This window comes from Dendrobates tinctorius, unplaced genomic scaffold (genome assembly GCF_039654945.1).
Source record: "Dendrobates tinctorius isolate UK_male_01 unplaced genomic scaffold, ASM3965494v1 ptg000434l, whole genome shotgun sequence".
Lineage (NCBI taxonomy): Eukaryota > Metazoa > Chordata > Amphibia > Anura > Dendrobatidae > Dendrobates > Dendrobates tinctorius.
In genome coordinates, this window is record NW_027362097.1 from 343950 (window position 1) to 357060 (window position 13111).

Genomic DNA, 13111 nt, shown 5'->3' on the forward strand with positions numbered 1-13111 from the left:
TATCCAGTATGCATCACGCATCATGAGCCGTCTTCTATTATCTCCTCCTCTTGCCGGTATATTCAGTCTCTCAATGCCAAAAACCTGAAGAAACACTGTATCTCTATGATGATGAAGTTACCCCAGCTGAAACCAGGTACAGTATTGTGGAGAGAGAGTGCCTGGCCATCAAGTGGGCGCTGGAGTCATTGCGCTACTATTTGCTGAGGAGAACATTTCGGTTGGTGACAGATCATTCCCCTCTTACGTGGATGAGTCAAGCTAAGGAGAGGAATGCCCGAGTCACCAGGTGGTTCCTGCACTGGCGTAGGGCGGGGGGGGCGGTCCGCCCCAGGTGGCATGTGTGTGGGGGCGGCGCGGCAGCAGCAATTCCACCCTGCAGTGCAGTGCAGCGGCGGGCAGGGAGCGATGCGATCACGGCAGCTCCGCTGCCTGCAAGAGTGAATAGCAGGAGCAGAGCGGCAAGGGTCCGTCCTGCTTCCTGCCCGGAGGCCGCGCTTCCTGTTTCACACAGAGGAGCGCCGCTGAATGACGTCATCATTCAGCGGCCGCTGCTGTGTGAGGGAGGAAGCGCGGGCGATGCTGCGGACAGGTGAGAGGAGAGAGGTGGTGTCTTGTGTGTATGTATGTATGTATGTCTGTGTGTGTGTGTGTGTCTGTGTGTATGATGGAGCAGGCAATGATGGGAGTGATGGTCTAGAAGGCAATGATGGGGTGATGGAGCAGACAATGATGGGGTGATGGAGCAGGCAATGATGGGGTGATGGAGCAGGCAATGATGGGGTGATGGAGCAGGCAGTGATGGAGCAGGCAATGATAGGGTGATGGAGCAGGCAATGATGGGGTGATGGAGCAGGCAATGATGGGGGTGATGGAGCAGGCAATGATGGGGTGATGGAGCAGGCAATGATGGGGTGATGGAGCAGGCAATGATGGGGTGATGGAGCAGGCAATGAGGGGAGTGATGGAGCAGACAATGATGGGGTGATGGAGCAGGCAATTATGGGGTGATGGAGCAGACAATGATGGGGGTGATGGAGCAGGCAGTGATGGGGTGATGGAGCAGGCAATGAGGGGAGTGATGGGGTGATGGAGCAGGCAGTGATGGGGTGATGGAGAAGGCAGTGATAGGGTGATGGAGCAGGCAATGATGGGGTGATGAAGCAGGCAATGAGGGGAGTGATGGGGTTGATGGAGCAGGCAATGATGGGGGTGATGGAGCAGGCAATGATGGGGTGATGGAGCAGGCAATGAGGGGAGTGATGGGGGTGATGGAGCAGGCAGTGATGGGGTGATGGAGAAGGCAGTGATAGGGTGATGGAGCAGGCAATGATGGGGGTGATGGAGCAGGCAATGATGGGGTGATGGAGCAGGCAATGAGGGGAGTGATGGGGGTGATGGAGCAGGCAATGATGGGGGTGATGGAGCAGACAATTATGGGAGTGATGGAGCAGGCAGTGATGGGGTGATGGAGCAGACAGTGATGGGGTGATGGAGCAGGCAGTGATGGGGTGATGGAGAAGGCAGTGATGGGGTGATGGAGCAGGCAATGATGGGGGTGATGGAGCAGGCAATGATGGGGTGATGGAGCAGACAATGATGGGAGTGATGGGGTGATGGAGCAGGCAATGATGGGAGTGATGGGGAGAAGGCACAGTGATGGGGTGATGGAGAAGGCAGTGATGGGGAGAAGACAATGATGGGGTGATGGTCGAGAGGGCAATGATGGGGTGGTGGGTGAGAATGCAATGATGGTGGTGGTGGAAAGGGCAATAAATGGGGGTGGTGGAGGAGGAGGAAATGATGGAGGTGGTGGAATGGGCAATGATGGGAGTGGTGGGGGAGAAAGCAAAGATAGTGGTGGAGAAGAAAATGATGGAGGTGGGGGAGAGGACAATAATGGGATGCGAGGGGAGGAGGACAATGAGGGGTGTGGGGGATTGGGATGGGAGGAAGGGGGACTTATAATGGCCTTAGGAACAGGGGGAGGTGGAGGAAGACATTATCGTTTATTATGTCTAACACAGTCCCTTAGTATATAGTGTACTCACTAATTCTGTATAACACCATCCTTAGTTACATAGTTTCCTCTTTTATTATGTATAACACCGCCCCTTATTACCTACCATCCTCTCTAGTTATATATGGTGCCGTCCCTTATTATATAGCTTCCTCTGCTGTTATGCATAGTGCTGTCTCTTACATAGTGTATTTTTGTTATTTGTGTTATTCACAGCGCCCTCTTTTATTACATGGTCCCGTCTCTTGTTAGATATAAAATGACTGCTGATCGAGGAGCCGGTGACCAGACGACCAGTCCATCAGCTCCTCCATTAGAAAGGAAGCTTTCCCATGCTCCATCAGCCATCATTGCATTATACAGCTAACAAGACAGGACGGTATGTAATAAAAAACAGGGCTCTATATAATCCAATATGTAAGGGATGGAACTGTACATAACAAGAGAAGGCACTGTGTATGGGACAGCAATATACATAATAAAGGAGACTATGTAATATATACCTGTATGTGTGTGTGTGGCTATATAATATCAATAATCTATCTATATATATATATATATACACACACGTAGCTTTGACGCCATAAAAGGAGGGGGGCCCGGACACATTTCTTGCACAGGGACCCCAAGCTGTCAGTGTCCGCCCCCTGTCCGCCAAAATAATTTGTACTTTCTGGTTTTTTTTCTGTCACATTATTAAAAATTATTATTAAAAAAAGCCATTAGGTCTTCATCCAGCATCATCAAGCTAATACATACATATATATAGAGAACTGCAAGAAGTTGAAAGTCTAGAAATTTAGAAATAATAGCAGAGTTAGTAGCAGACTAAAAATTAGATCTTTGAGTGTAGTGTGGGCTCTTCGGATGCTTCCGAATTATCAACGACCAAAGGGGCGGCAAATTTTTCGACCGCCCCGGGCGCCACAAACAGTTGCTACGCCACTGGGTTCCTGTCCTTGCAAAATTTTACATTTTCAGTAGAACATCGGGCAGGCAGACTACAGTGGAATGCAGATGCCCTGTCCAGAGTTCACTGTATGTCATGTGTCCACCCCTCTAGGGTTGAACACAGGAGGGAGGTATGTGGTACAGTAAAGGGTGATTTACTGGATGGGAGATACATTTTTCCCAGCAGATTAATGTTTGGCCAGGTTTTTCCCTAAAGACAGGACCTGCGATGATCTCATGGTGACGTGATCAGCCCATGTGATGTCTACCTCACTTGTGGGAGGGGCTAGGGGCTATATAAAGGAGGATGGTGTTTGGCACATGGTGAGTGTGTGTCTGGATGTTACAGGAACGTGGCTGGACTTAGCCTGAACTTGTGTACAGGATCCCCATGCTGCAGGACTATAGCAGCAATACTCTCAACAACCCGGGGAGTGGCACCTGGCGGATGCCGCAGGACCTGGCAGCCTCTTAATTAAGCCCGTCCCGTGCAAGGGGTGAGTCTGGGACCAGTGGTTCTCCAAGCTGGAGCATATTTATGTTTTTCCTTATTTTCTGTTAACCTGCTGTTTGCAACCTGACATTAAACCACTGAAATTGGACTTTAAGCCTGTGTGTTGCCTCGTTACTGCAGCCCTGCCATTACCTACCAGAGCGAATCTCTACAGTAGCCATATTCAAAAATATGTAAAGCACATATATGTAGGTGGTATTCTCTCTTCAGGCATGCCCACAATCCAGGCTACTTCGCTTCTAGGACAGATTTGTGATGTCCTGGTCCTCAATATTGACGCAGAGTACAAGTACTGTCCCATTACGCACAATGGCTAGCGTACATGCTACCAAGAACCCCAGAAGGCTCAATCTGAATCTCAACTCCCTCCAGGGGGATACGAGCTTGGACGGGTAGAGTGAGTACTGTTTGCCCGGGTGGCAGAATGAGTTTGGAAGAGGCGGGAACAATCACTTTTCTTAATACTCCTCCGTCACGATAAGCTTCTTGAGCTTGAGCTACATGTACTAACTGCTGGAATACTCTCCTCTGAGGGGTATGTGAACTCCACTGCTTGAAAGTCTCTTTAGAAGGTTCGTTGATCAAGAGGCTTCCAAATTCCTTTAAGACGTTCATTCCCAGGGTGACTGTGTGTCTGCTACCCGCTTCACCCTGGGTTAGCACCACACCCTTTTGTCCAGATCCTTTCCACAAATGGTGATCTGCACCCACGCTACTCTTGCGACCAGAATGGATAGCTGGTTGGCAGCCATTAACTTTATCACTGGGCCCCCCACTCAGGCCGTCCTGCTTCTGGAAAATGTCGTCGGAAATAGGCCTGTGGCATCATTGTCACATGTGAGTCCGTGTCCACCAGGCACCGCACTGCACGACCATCAAATTCAGCCCAAACCAGGGGGCATGTTGACACTAGGTTTGCGGGTCTTCCACTACTCCTCCGTGTCTGTTCTGGCTCCGGGCGGCGTCCCCCTTGCTCAAAACCCTCTAGTTTAACGGATGGCAGGGTTGTATTCTGCCCTGACGTGTACACTCCCACGCTGTGTGTCCATTCTCGCCACAATTAAAGCAAGCGAGGGGTCTCTGATGACAAAGCATTCTATTATCGTGGTGGGGTTCTGAGCCTTCCCTGCCCCAGGCGGATCTGCGGTAGCCTCAGTTTTCTTTTTAACATCCGCCAGTTCTCCCTTAGTATTCAGTAGTTCTCGCCTCAATTCTTCCACCCATTGGGGTTCAGTGATTGCATTGATGGACACCTCCCCGCTCCGAACCTTCCTCACCAGGACTGTCACCCCCTGCTCCTGTTCACGTGTGCACACTTCGCTTCCTATCTTCCCTGCTGCTGGACTGCATCCTGCTGACTACACCAAGTGTAAGGTACTAGCAGGAATGCGGGATGCAGTGACGAGCAGGAGGCAGAGCAAGAGTTAACAAGCATTTTATGCAGAGAGATAACAGCAGTAATTACTCCTCGCAGGGAGTGAGGAGGTATGAGAATATAGAAGCACACAGAGCAAACGGGGACAGAGCAACAACAGAGGGTCAAATAATGAGTTAACCTATCAGTCTTTGGTTCCAGGTCAGTGGAGGCTGGAAAATCTCACGATGGCACAGTAGTTGACGCAAGGAGTCTCTGATATGATCCTGGAGGAAAGTGTTGCACAGTCTCTGTGTAACGGCAAAGTGTCCTGGCTCCCTCACACGTGGTCTTGTCCTGGAACAAGCTGCTGGCCGAGAGGAGGACTGAAGCTCCACAATAGGCGTACAAAATCCCGGGGTGAAGGTCGCAGTCTCACTATTACAGACAATGCGCACCAGATGATGAGTACTGCGCAGCGTGTTGGCAGTTGTCAGCGGTACAGATGGGTTTGTGCTGTTGAAGTCAGAGGTTAATGAAGAGTCTCTGGAAGTACCCGGTCTGCCTGCACAGGGGATGGAAGGGTGCGGCTGAGATCTGTAGATTGGCATTGGACAGCGGAGAGGGAGTCAACTTTCTCCTGGAGCACACACTGGGTCCCCACCAAAAGCCCCATTTTCATGCACACAGTCCCCTTTATCTCAGACCCGCCCACTTCAGTCAGGTGTAAAGGTCTGCCCCGGTCAGAAAGTCCTTCCCCTGACAACAATAGTGACAGCCCCGACAGTTCCAGCCCAGACACACGAGATACACCACTAGCCCATTCCACCTTCCTACAGCGAAAGCAGAGATCTGCTTACCGTCAAATTGATATTGAGCTATGGTTGTATGCGCAAAATGATTGACGAATGCACTGACTGCATTGTGACTTGTGATACTGGTGCAGCATTGTATCCAAGTGTGTTTTAAATGCCATCAGATTCAAAAGCGACACAGACTATGCAGGTATTTACTTGGTCTACGCAGGCGCGATTGTGGCATGTGTTTGGATGTCTCCTTGCTGTTGGGGTGGCACATCGATAGTATTGCTGCTTCTGAGCATGCAAAGTATGAGATTTGAGGTACCATCTTGCATTCATGCGCTTGTGTCAAACCTAGCCTCATTACCTGATAGGGGTGTTTCTGCGCCCGTGTCCTACAAGTACTGTTCTACTACCAGTCTGGCGCAAGTATTTCTTCCTTTGAGGTCTGGACTTTGGTGTGGTGAATCTCAAGCTGTTTATAGAATCATAAAATGGTGGAGTTGGAAGGGACCTCCTGGGTCATCTGGTCCAACCCCCTGCTCAAAGCAGGATTCACTAAATCATCCCAGACAGATGTCTGTCCAGCCTCTGTTTGAAGACTTCCATGGAAGGAGAACTCACCACCTCTCGTGGCAGCCTGTTCAACTCATTGATCACCCTGTCAAAAAGTTTTTTCTAATATCTAATCTGTGTCTCCTCCCATTCAGTTTCATCCCATTGCTTCTAGTCTTTCCTTGTGCAAATCATAGAATCATAGAATCGTAGAGTTGGAAGGGACCTCCTGGGCCATCTGGTCCAACCCCCTGCTCAAAGCAGGATTCGCTAAATCATCCCAGTCAGATGTCTGTCCAGCCTCTGTTTGAAGACTTCCATTGAAGGAGAACTCACCACTTCTCGTGGCAGCCTGTTCCACTCATTGATCACTCTAACTGTCAAAAAGTTTTTTCTAATATCTAATCTGTGTCTCCTCCCATTCAATTTCATCCCATTGCTTCTAGTCTTTCCTTGTGCAAATGAGAATAAAGTTGATCCTTCTACAATGTGACAGCCCTTTAGATATTTGTAGACAGCTATTAAGTCTCCTCTCAGTCTTCTCTTTTGCAAACTAAACATTCCCAATTCCTGCAACCTTTCCTCATAAGACAGGGTTTGCAGACCGGTCACCATTCTGGTCGCTCTTTTCTGAACTTGCTCCAGTTTGTTGATGTCTTTTTTAAAATGTGGTGCCCAAAACTGGACACAATATTCCAGATGAGGTCTGACCAAAGAGGAGTAGAGGGAAATAATGACTTCACGTGATCTAGACTGTATGCTTCTGTTAATACATCCTAGAATTGCATTTGCCTTTTTTGCTGCTGCATCACACTGTTGACTCATATTCAGTCTGTGATCTATTAGTATACCCAAGTCTTTTTCACATGTGCTGTCACTTAGCCCTATTCCTCCCATTCTATATATGCTTTTTTCATTTTTATTGCCCAGATGTAGTACTTTGCATTTCTCCCTGTTAAAAACCATTCTGTTAGTTGCTGCCCACTTCTCCAGTTTATTTAAATCTTTTTGAATCCTTTCTCTCTCTTCTCTAGTATTAGTTATCCCTCCTAGCTTTGTGTCATCAGCAAATTTAATCAGTTTACCCTCAATTCCTTCATCTTAATCGTTGATAAAGATGTTGAACAATACAGGGCCCAGGACAGAGCCCTGTAGTACCCCACTTGAGACATTCTTCCAACTGGATGTGCAGCCATTTACGACCACTCTTTGGGTCCGATCACTAAGCCAGTTATGAATCCACCTAACAGTTGCCTTGTCCATTCCATACTTAGTCATTTTTTCAATAAGGATTGTATGAGAGACTTTGTCAAATGCTTTGCTGAAGTCAAGATAAACTATATCTACAGCATTTCCTTGATCCACCCAATCAGTGATACCGTCATAGAAGGAAATTAAGTTAGTCTGACATGACTTATTAGTTACAAACCCATGCTGACTCTGCTTAATCACTTCATTCTTATCCAGGTATTGACATACATGTTGTTTAATAATTTGTTCAAAGATCTTTCCTGGTATAGAAGTCAGACTCACCGGCCTATAGTTGCCTGGGTCCACCTTCTTCCCCTTTTTGAAGATAGGAACAACATTTGCTCTTCTCCAGTCTTCTGGCACTTCTCCTGTTCTCCAAGAATTTTCAAAGATTATGGAGAGGGGTTCAAAAATTTCTTCTGCTATCTCCTTCAGTACTCTGGGGTGTAATTCATCTGGACCTGGAGACTTGAATTCATTTAGGTTAGCTAAGTGTTTCCTCACTATCTTTCTGTTTATAGATATCCTGGATTCTTCTATTCCCTTAATAGGACAGTGAATAACAGTTGATGTTACATTTCCTTTCTGAGAGAAAACAGATGCAAAATAGGAATTTAAAAGTTCAGCCTTCTCAACATCCTGTCTTACCATTTCATCATTTTCATCCTGTAAAAATCCTATAGCATCTTTGACTTTTCTTTTACTTTTGACATATCCCCAAAATCCTTTATTATTGCTTTTGACATCTCTTGCAAGCCTCAATTCATTTTCAGCTTTAGATAATCTGATTTGTGCCCTGCAGGTTCTGCAGACAGCATTATATTCTTCTTTAGATATGCCTCCCTCTTTCCATTTTAAAAACATTTTTTTCTTCCTTTTTAGCATGTGCTTAAGTTCTGTGTTCATCCATCCTGGTTTCCTTAAATGCTTCCTATTCTTACCTCTTTTCGGAATTGTTAACAACTGTGCTTTGAGAATTTCATTTTTCAAGATTTCCCATCCTTCCTGGACATTTTTGTCTTTTAGGATATCCAGCCATTGGATCCCTCCAATTCTCTTTCTGAATCCCTTAAAATCTGCCTTTCTGAAATCTAACCTTGACGTCTGAGTCTTCACAGGTCTTCCGCCTCTAGTTATCCAAAATTCTAAAATAGCATGGTGGCTACCTCCTAGGGTCCCAGCCACTTTTACCTCCTCAACCATTTCCTCCCTGTTTATAAGGATTAGATCCAAGGTAGCAGTTCCCCTTGTTTTCTCCCTTACCTTTTGAATTTCCTTGACCTGTTAGTTTTGCCTGAGAGAGATTCCCAACAAATGTCTGGATAGTTGAAATCTCCCATGACAACTATGTCATATTTTTTGGAGAACTTGGCGATTTGATGCATAAAGAGTTCATCCATATCTTCAGCTTGCACAGGCGGCCTGTAGTAAATGCCTACAATGGTGTCCTTTCCATTGTTCTGTCCTTGTATTCTTACCGAAACAGTTTCCACAGAACTCCCAGTCTCTGAAGCTTCAATCTCTGTGCAGATATACGCGTTTCTAACATACAATGCGACACCCCCTCCTCGTTTATCAAGTCTGTTTCTTGCAAATAAGTTGTATCCTTCTAGTCTTGTATTCCAATCATGTGTATCGTCCCACCAAGTTTCAGTGATTCCAATGACATCATATTTCTTTTCCTGTGTTAGTAGTTCCAATTCTCCTTGTTTGTTGCCCATGCTTTGTGCATTAGTATAGAAACATTTTAGTTTGTGATTGGTTTCTCTTTCTCCAATATTTTTATTAATTAGATTCTTTCGTCTTTGTTCTTCCTTTCCACTTCTAATAGCAGAGCTCTCAATAGCATTTGTCAGGTGTATGGCTTTTTCTGGTCTTTTGCTTCCCTTCCCATGTTGTTCTAGTTTAAAGCTCTCCTTACAAGTGTAGCAAGGCGACTTCCAAATACATGCTTTCCAGTCTTCGTAAGGTGCACCCCATCTCTAGCAAGTAGTCCATCGTATAAGTAGTTCACTCCGTGATCCAGAAATCCAAATCGTTGCTGACGGCACCATCGACGTAGCCAGTTGTTCACCTGCAGAATCTTATTCCACCTCCTTGTTCCATGGCCATCCACTGGGAGGATGGAAGAGAAGACCACCTGCGCTCCCAGTTCTTTCACTTTCTTGCCTAAGTCTTCAAAGTCTCTGCAGATGGTTTCCAGGTCGTTTCTTGCGGTGTCATTTGTCCCCACATGTAGTAGCAGGAATGGGTAGTCATCTGTAGGTCTGAAGAGTCCTGATATCCTGTCAGACACATCTTTAATTTTTGCACCTGGAAGACAGCACATTTCTCTTGAAGTTATATCCGGTCTGCAGATAGCGGCCTCTGTTCCTCTCAACAGGGAATCCCCCATGACCACCACTCTCCGCTTCTTCTTCACAACATTTTTCTTTCTCCATCCAGGAGGACTCTGAAGGCGTACAAGGTTGCTGTTTGTTGGCAAAGTCTTATCCTGATGTATTTCTTCATCATTTTCCTGTGTGAGAGCCTGGTACTGGTTTTTGAGCAGTATGGGTGCTGACTGCCTCCTGATCCTCCTGCTTCTCTGGGTCACATGTCTCCATTCCTCTGTTTCTTCAGGTGCACTTCGAATTTCTTCTCTTTCTGTAACATGAAGAGATAATTCTGCTCTGTCCAAGAACTCTTCACCTTCCTTAATGATCTTCAACGTAGCTAACCTCTCTTCGAGATTTTGCAACTTTTCCTCCAACAGGGACACAAGCTTGCATTTGTGGCATGTGAAGTTTGGCTTTTCCACTGGTAAATCTGTGAACATGTAGCAAGAAATGCAGCTCACCAAATGGCTCCTGGCCTCTTCCATCTTGAGATTTCTTAAAAACGATGAAAGATGAGCCAAAATTCCCCTGGTTTTTCCGATTTCCTCTTTTCAGCTGCAACGGCCAAAACCCAGTGATCGTTGAGCTCGTGGAGACTCTTCACTTATCCCAGAAGGCACTGGGAATATGCAAATGATCTCCTCAAGACTCGTCCCCTTCCAACTTACCTGGATGGTGGGGCACCATACCTCAGGAGGAGGTGCAGTACCTCCGTGGCGACTGAGCCTCAGGGGCGCCACACTTTCACCGCCACTGTCATCGCCGCTGCCACCACTGCCCTCCGGTAATATTCTTCTCTGCCCCGCCGCCTAATTCCAGCCCCTCCCACCTCCGCTCACTCTCCCCTGCCCCCTGATCATCTCCTGCTCCCCTGATCCTCCCTCAGCAGCCCCGCTCTCCTCAAGCACCCCCGATCATCCACCTGCTGTTTCCACCTCTGCCAGCTCCTCAGCCGCAAACTGCCTCCTGTGCCTGAGAGCCCCCTCCTGTGCCCCCGTGATCACCACTCAGCCCCAGTGATCACCCTCATTAACCCCTGCTGCTGCAGGTTTTTATTTCCTTATCTCCTCAGCCACCTCCTGCCCCCCCGTGCCTGACAGCCGCCCTCTGCCCCTGGTGATCCCCCAGCACCCCTGATCATCCCCCAGCACCGCTGATCATTCCCCCTGCTGCTGCAGGCTCCTCAGCCGCCTCCTGTCCATAACAGCCCCCTCCTGTCCCCCGGGATCACCCCTCAGCCCTAGTGATCACCTCCATCAACCCCTGCCCCCCTTTTTAGCCCCTGCTGCTGTTTTTTATATCCACCTCCATCTCCTCAACCCCGTGCCTGACAGCCTCCTTCTGCCCCTGGTGATCATCCCCCTGCACCCCTGATCATCCCCCTGCACCCCTGATCATCCCCCTGCACCCCTGATCACCCCCACTGTTGCTGCTGCTGCTGGTTCCATCTCCACCTAATTCTCCTCAGCGCCCTCCTGCGCCTGACAGCCCCTTTTTGCCCCTGGTGACAATCCCCCAGCCCCAGTGATCACCCCTGATCACCCCCTGCCCCCCTGATCACCCCCTGATCACTCCCCCTGCTGCTGCCGCTGGTTCCATCTCCACTTTCATCTCCTCAGTCCCCTCCTGCCCCCCGCGCGCCTGACAGTCCCCTCCTGCCCCCCGCGCGCCTGACAGTCCCCTCCTGCCCCCCCGCGCCTGACAGTCCCCTCCTGCCCCCCGCACGCCTGACAGTCCCCTCCTGACAGCCCATTCCTCCAGTAAAAAATTTTACCAAACATTCGCACATACACATGCACATGCACACTATAATAAAGGTTTTTTACACACGCACACACACCACACGCACATTGTCCCGCTCATCCCAGTCATCCCAGTCCCAAAGGGTCTACTTAGTTGAGGAGGCATATGAAATTATTGCCTCTGATACTGATAGTGAGAGAGGGGACCCCACCTTTCTCTATTCCTCCCACTCTTCCTCTTCCAGCGACACAGACTTGCCACCACCGAGATGTTGCAGGACGAGAAATTGTCCGGAGCCCAGGGAGGAAGAGTCCGAGGCCTTAGAGAAAGAGTTGGAGACCTTGGAGGAAGTCTCACAGCCAAATGTGAGTTTCTCCCAACCTAGTGCTTGTCACACCCAACCTAGCACTAGGTCTCCCTCCTGGACCCCCGTCCCTGAAAATTTTGCTCCACGGATTCCTGCTTTCGTTCCCCAATCAGGAATCCAGTTTAAGACTGCCAACTTCAGGGAAATAGACTTTTTCAAAGTCTTTTTCTCGGAGTTAATCGTCAGACTCATGGTGGAGCAAACAAACTTGTACGCCCAACAATATTTTGGCCGAACACCCAATTTCTTCATTCTCTACTTGGAGTCCCATTAACTCTGTAGAAATGATTAAATATTGGGGACTGGTCCTTCCCATGGGGATTGTGAAGAAACCAGAAATTCGCCAATACTGGAGTACTGATATTTTATATCAAACTCCAGTATTTGGCATGGTTATGACTTGGAAACGTTTTGAGGCTATCCATAAATTTCTTCATTTCAGGGACAACACTGAAAGCCTTGCCCGCGATGAACCGAATTTTGATAGACTGTTCAAAATTCGGCCAGTCATCGAACACTTCAGCAACAAGTTTGCTGAAGTGTACATTCCCAAAAGGGAAATTTGTGTGGATGAATCCCTCATCCACTTCAAAGGGAGGCTTCAGTTCCGTCAGTACCTGCCCAGTAAAAGGGCAAGGTACGGGATGAAAGTCTACAAGCTGTGTGAGAGTACCTCAGGGTACACTCTCAGCTTTAGAGTTTACCAAGGAAAGGACAGTAGGATCCAGCCCCCAGAAGGTCCACCTGCTTTGGGGGTGAGTGGGAAAATAGTGTGGGATTTGGTCCACCCTCTGCTTGATAAAGGTTACCATCTGTACGTTGATAACTTTTATACAAGCATCACACTATTTCAATCCCTCTCTGCCAGAGCTACCGTCGCTTGTGGTACCGTGCGCAGAAACCAGAGGGGTCTCCCTTTGCCGCTAATTGAGCAGCCTCTCCGAAAGGGTGAGACCCGAGCCCAATGTAGCGGCAACATGCTTGTGGTCAAGTTCAAAGACAAAAGAGATGTCTTTGTCTTGACCACAATCCATGGTCCCGGCACCACGGCCACCACCGTTCGAGGTACCCCAGCACCGGTCCACAAACCGGACTGGGTCCTGGCGTACAACCATCACATGGGGGCAGTTGGTCTTTCTGATCAAGTCCTCCAGTCCTATAGTGCCATGTGGAAGGTG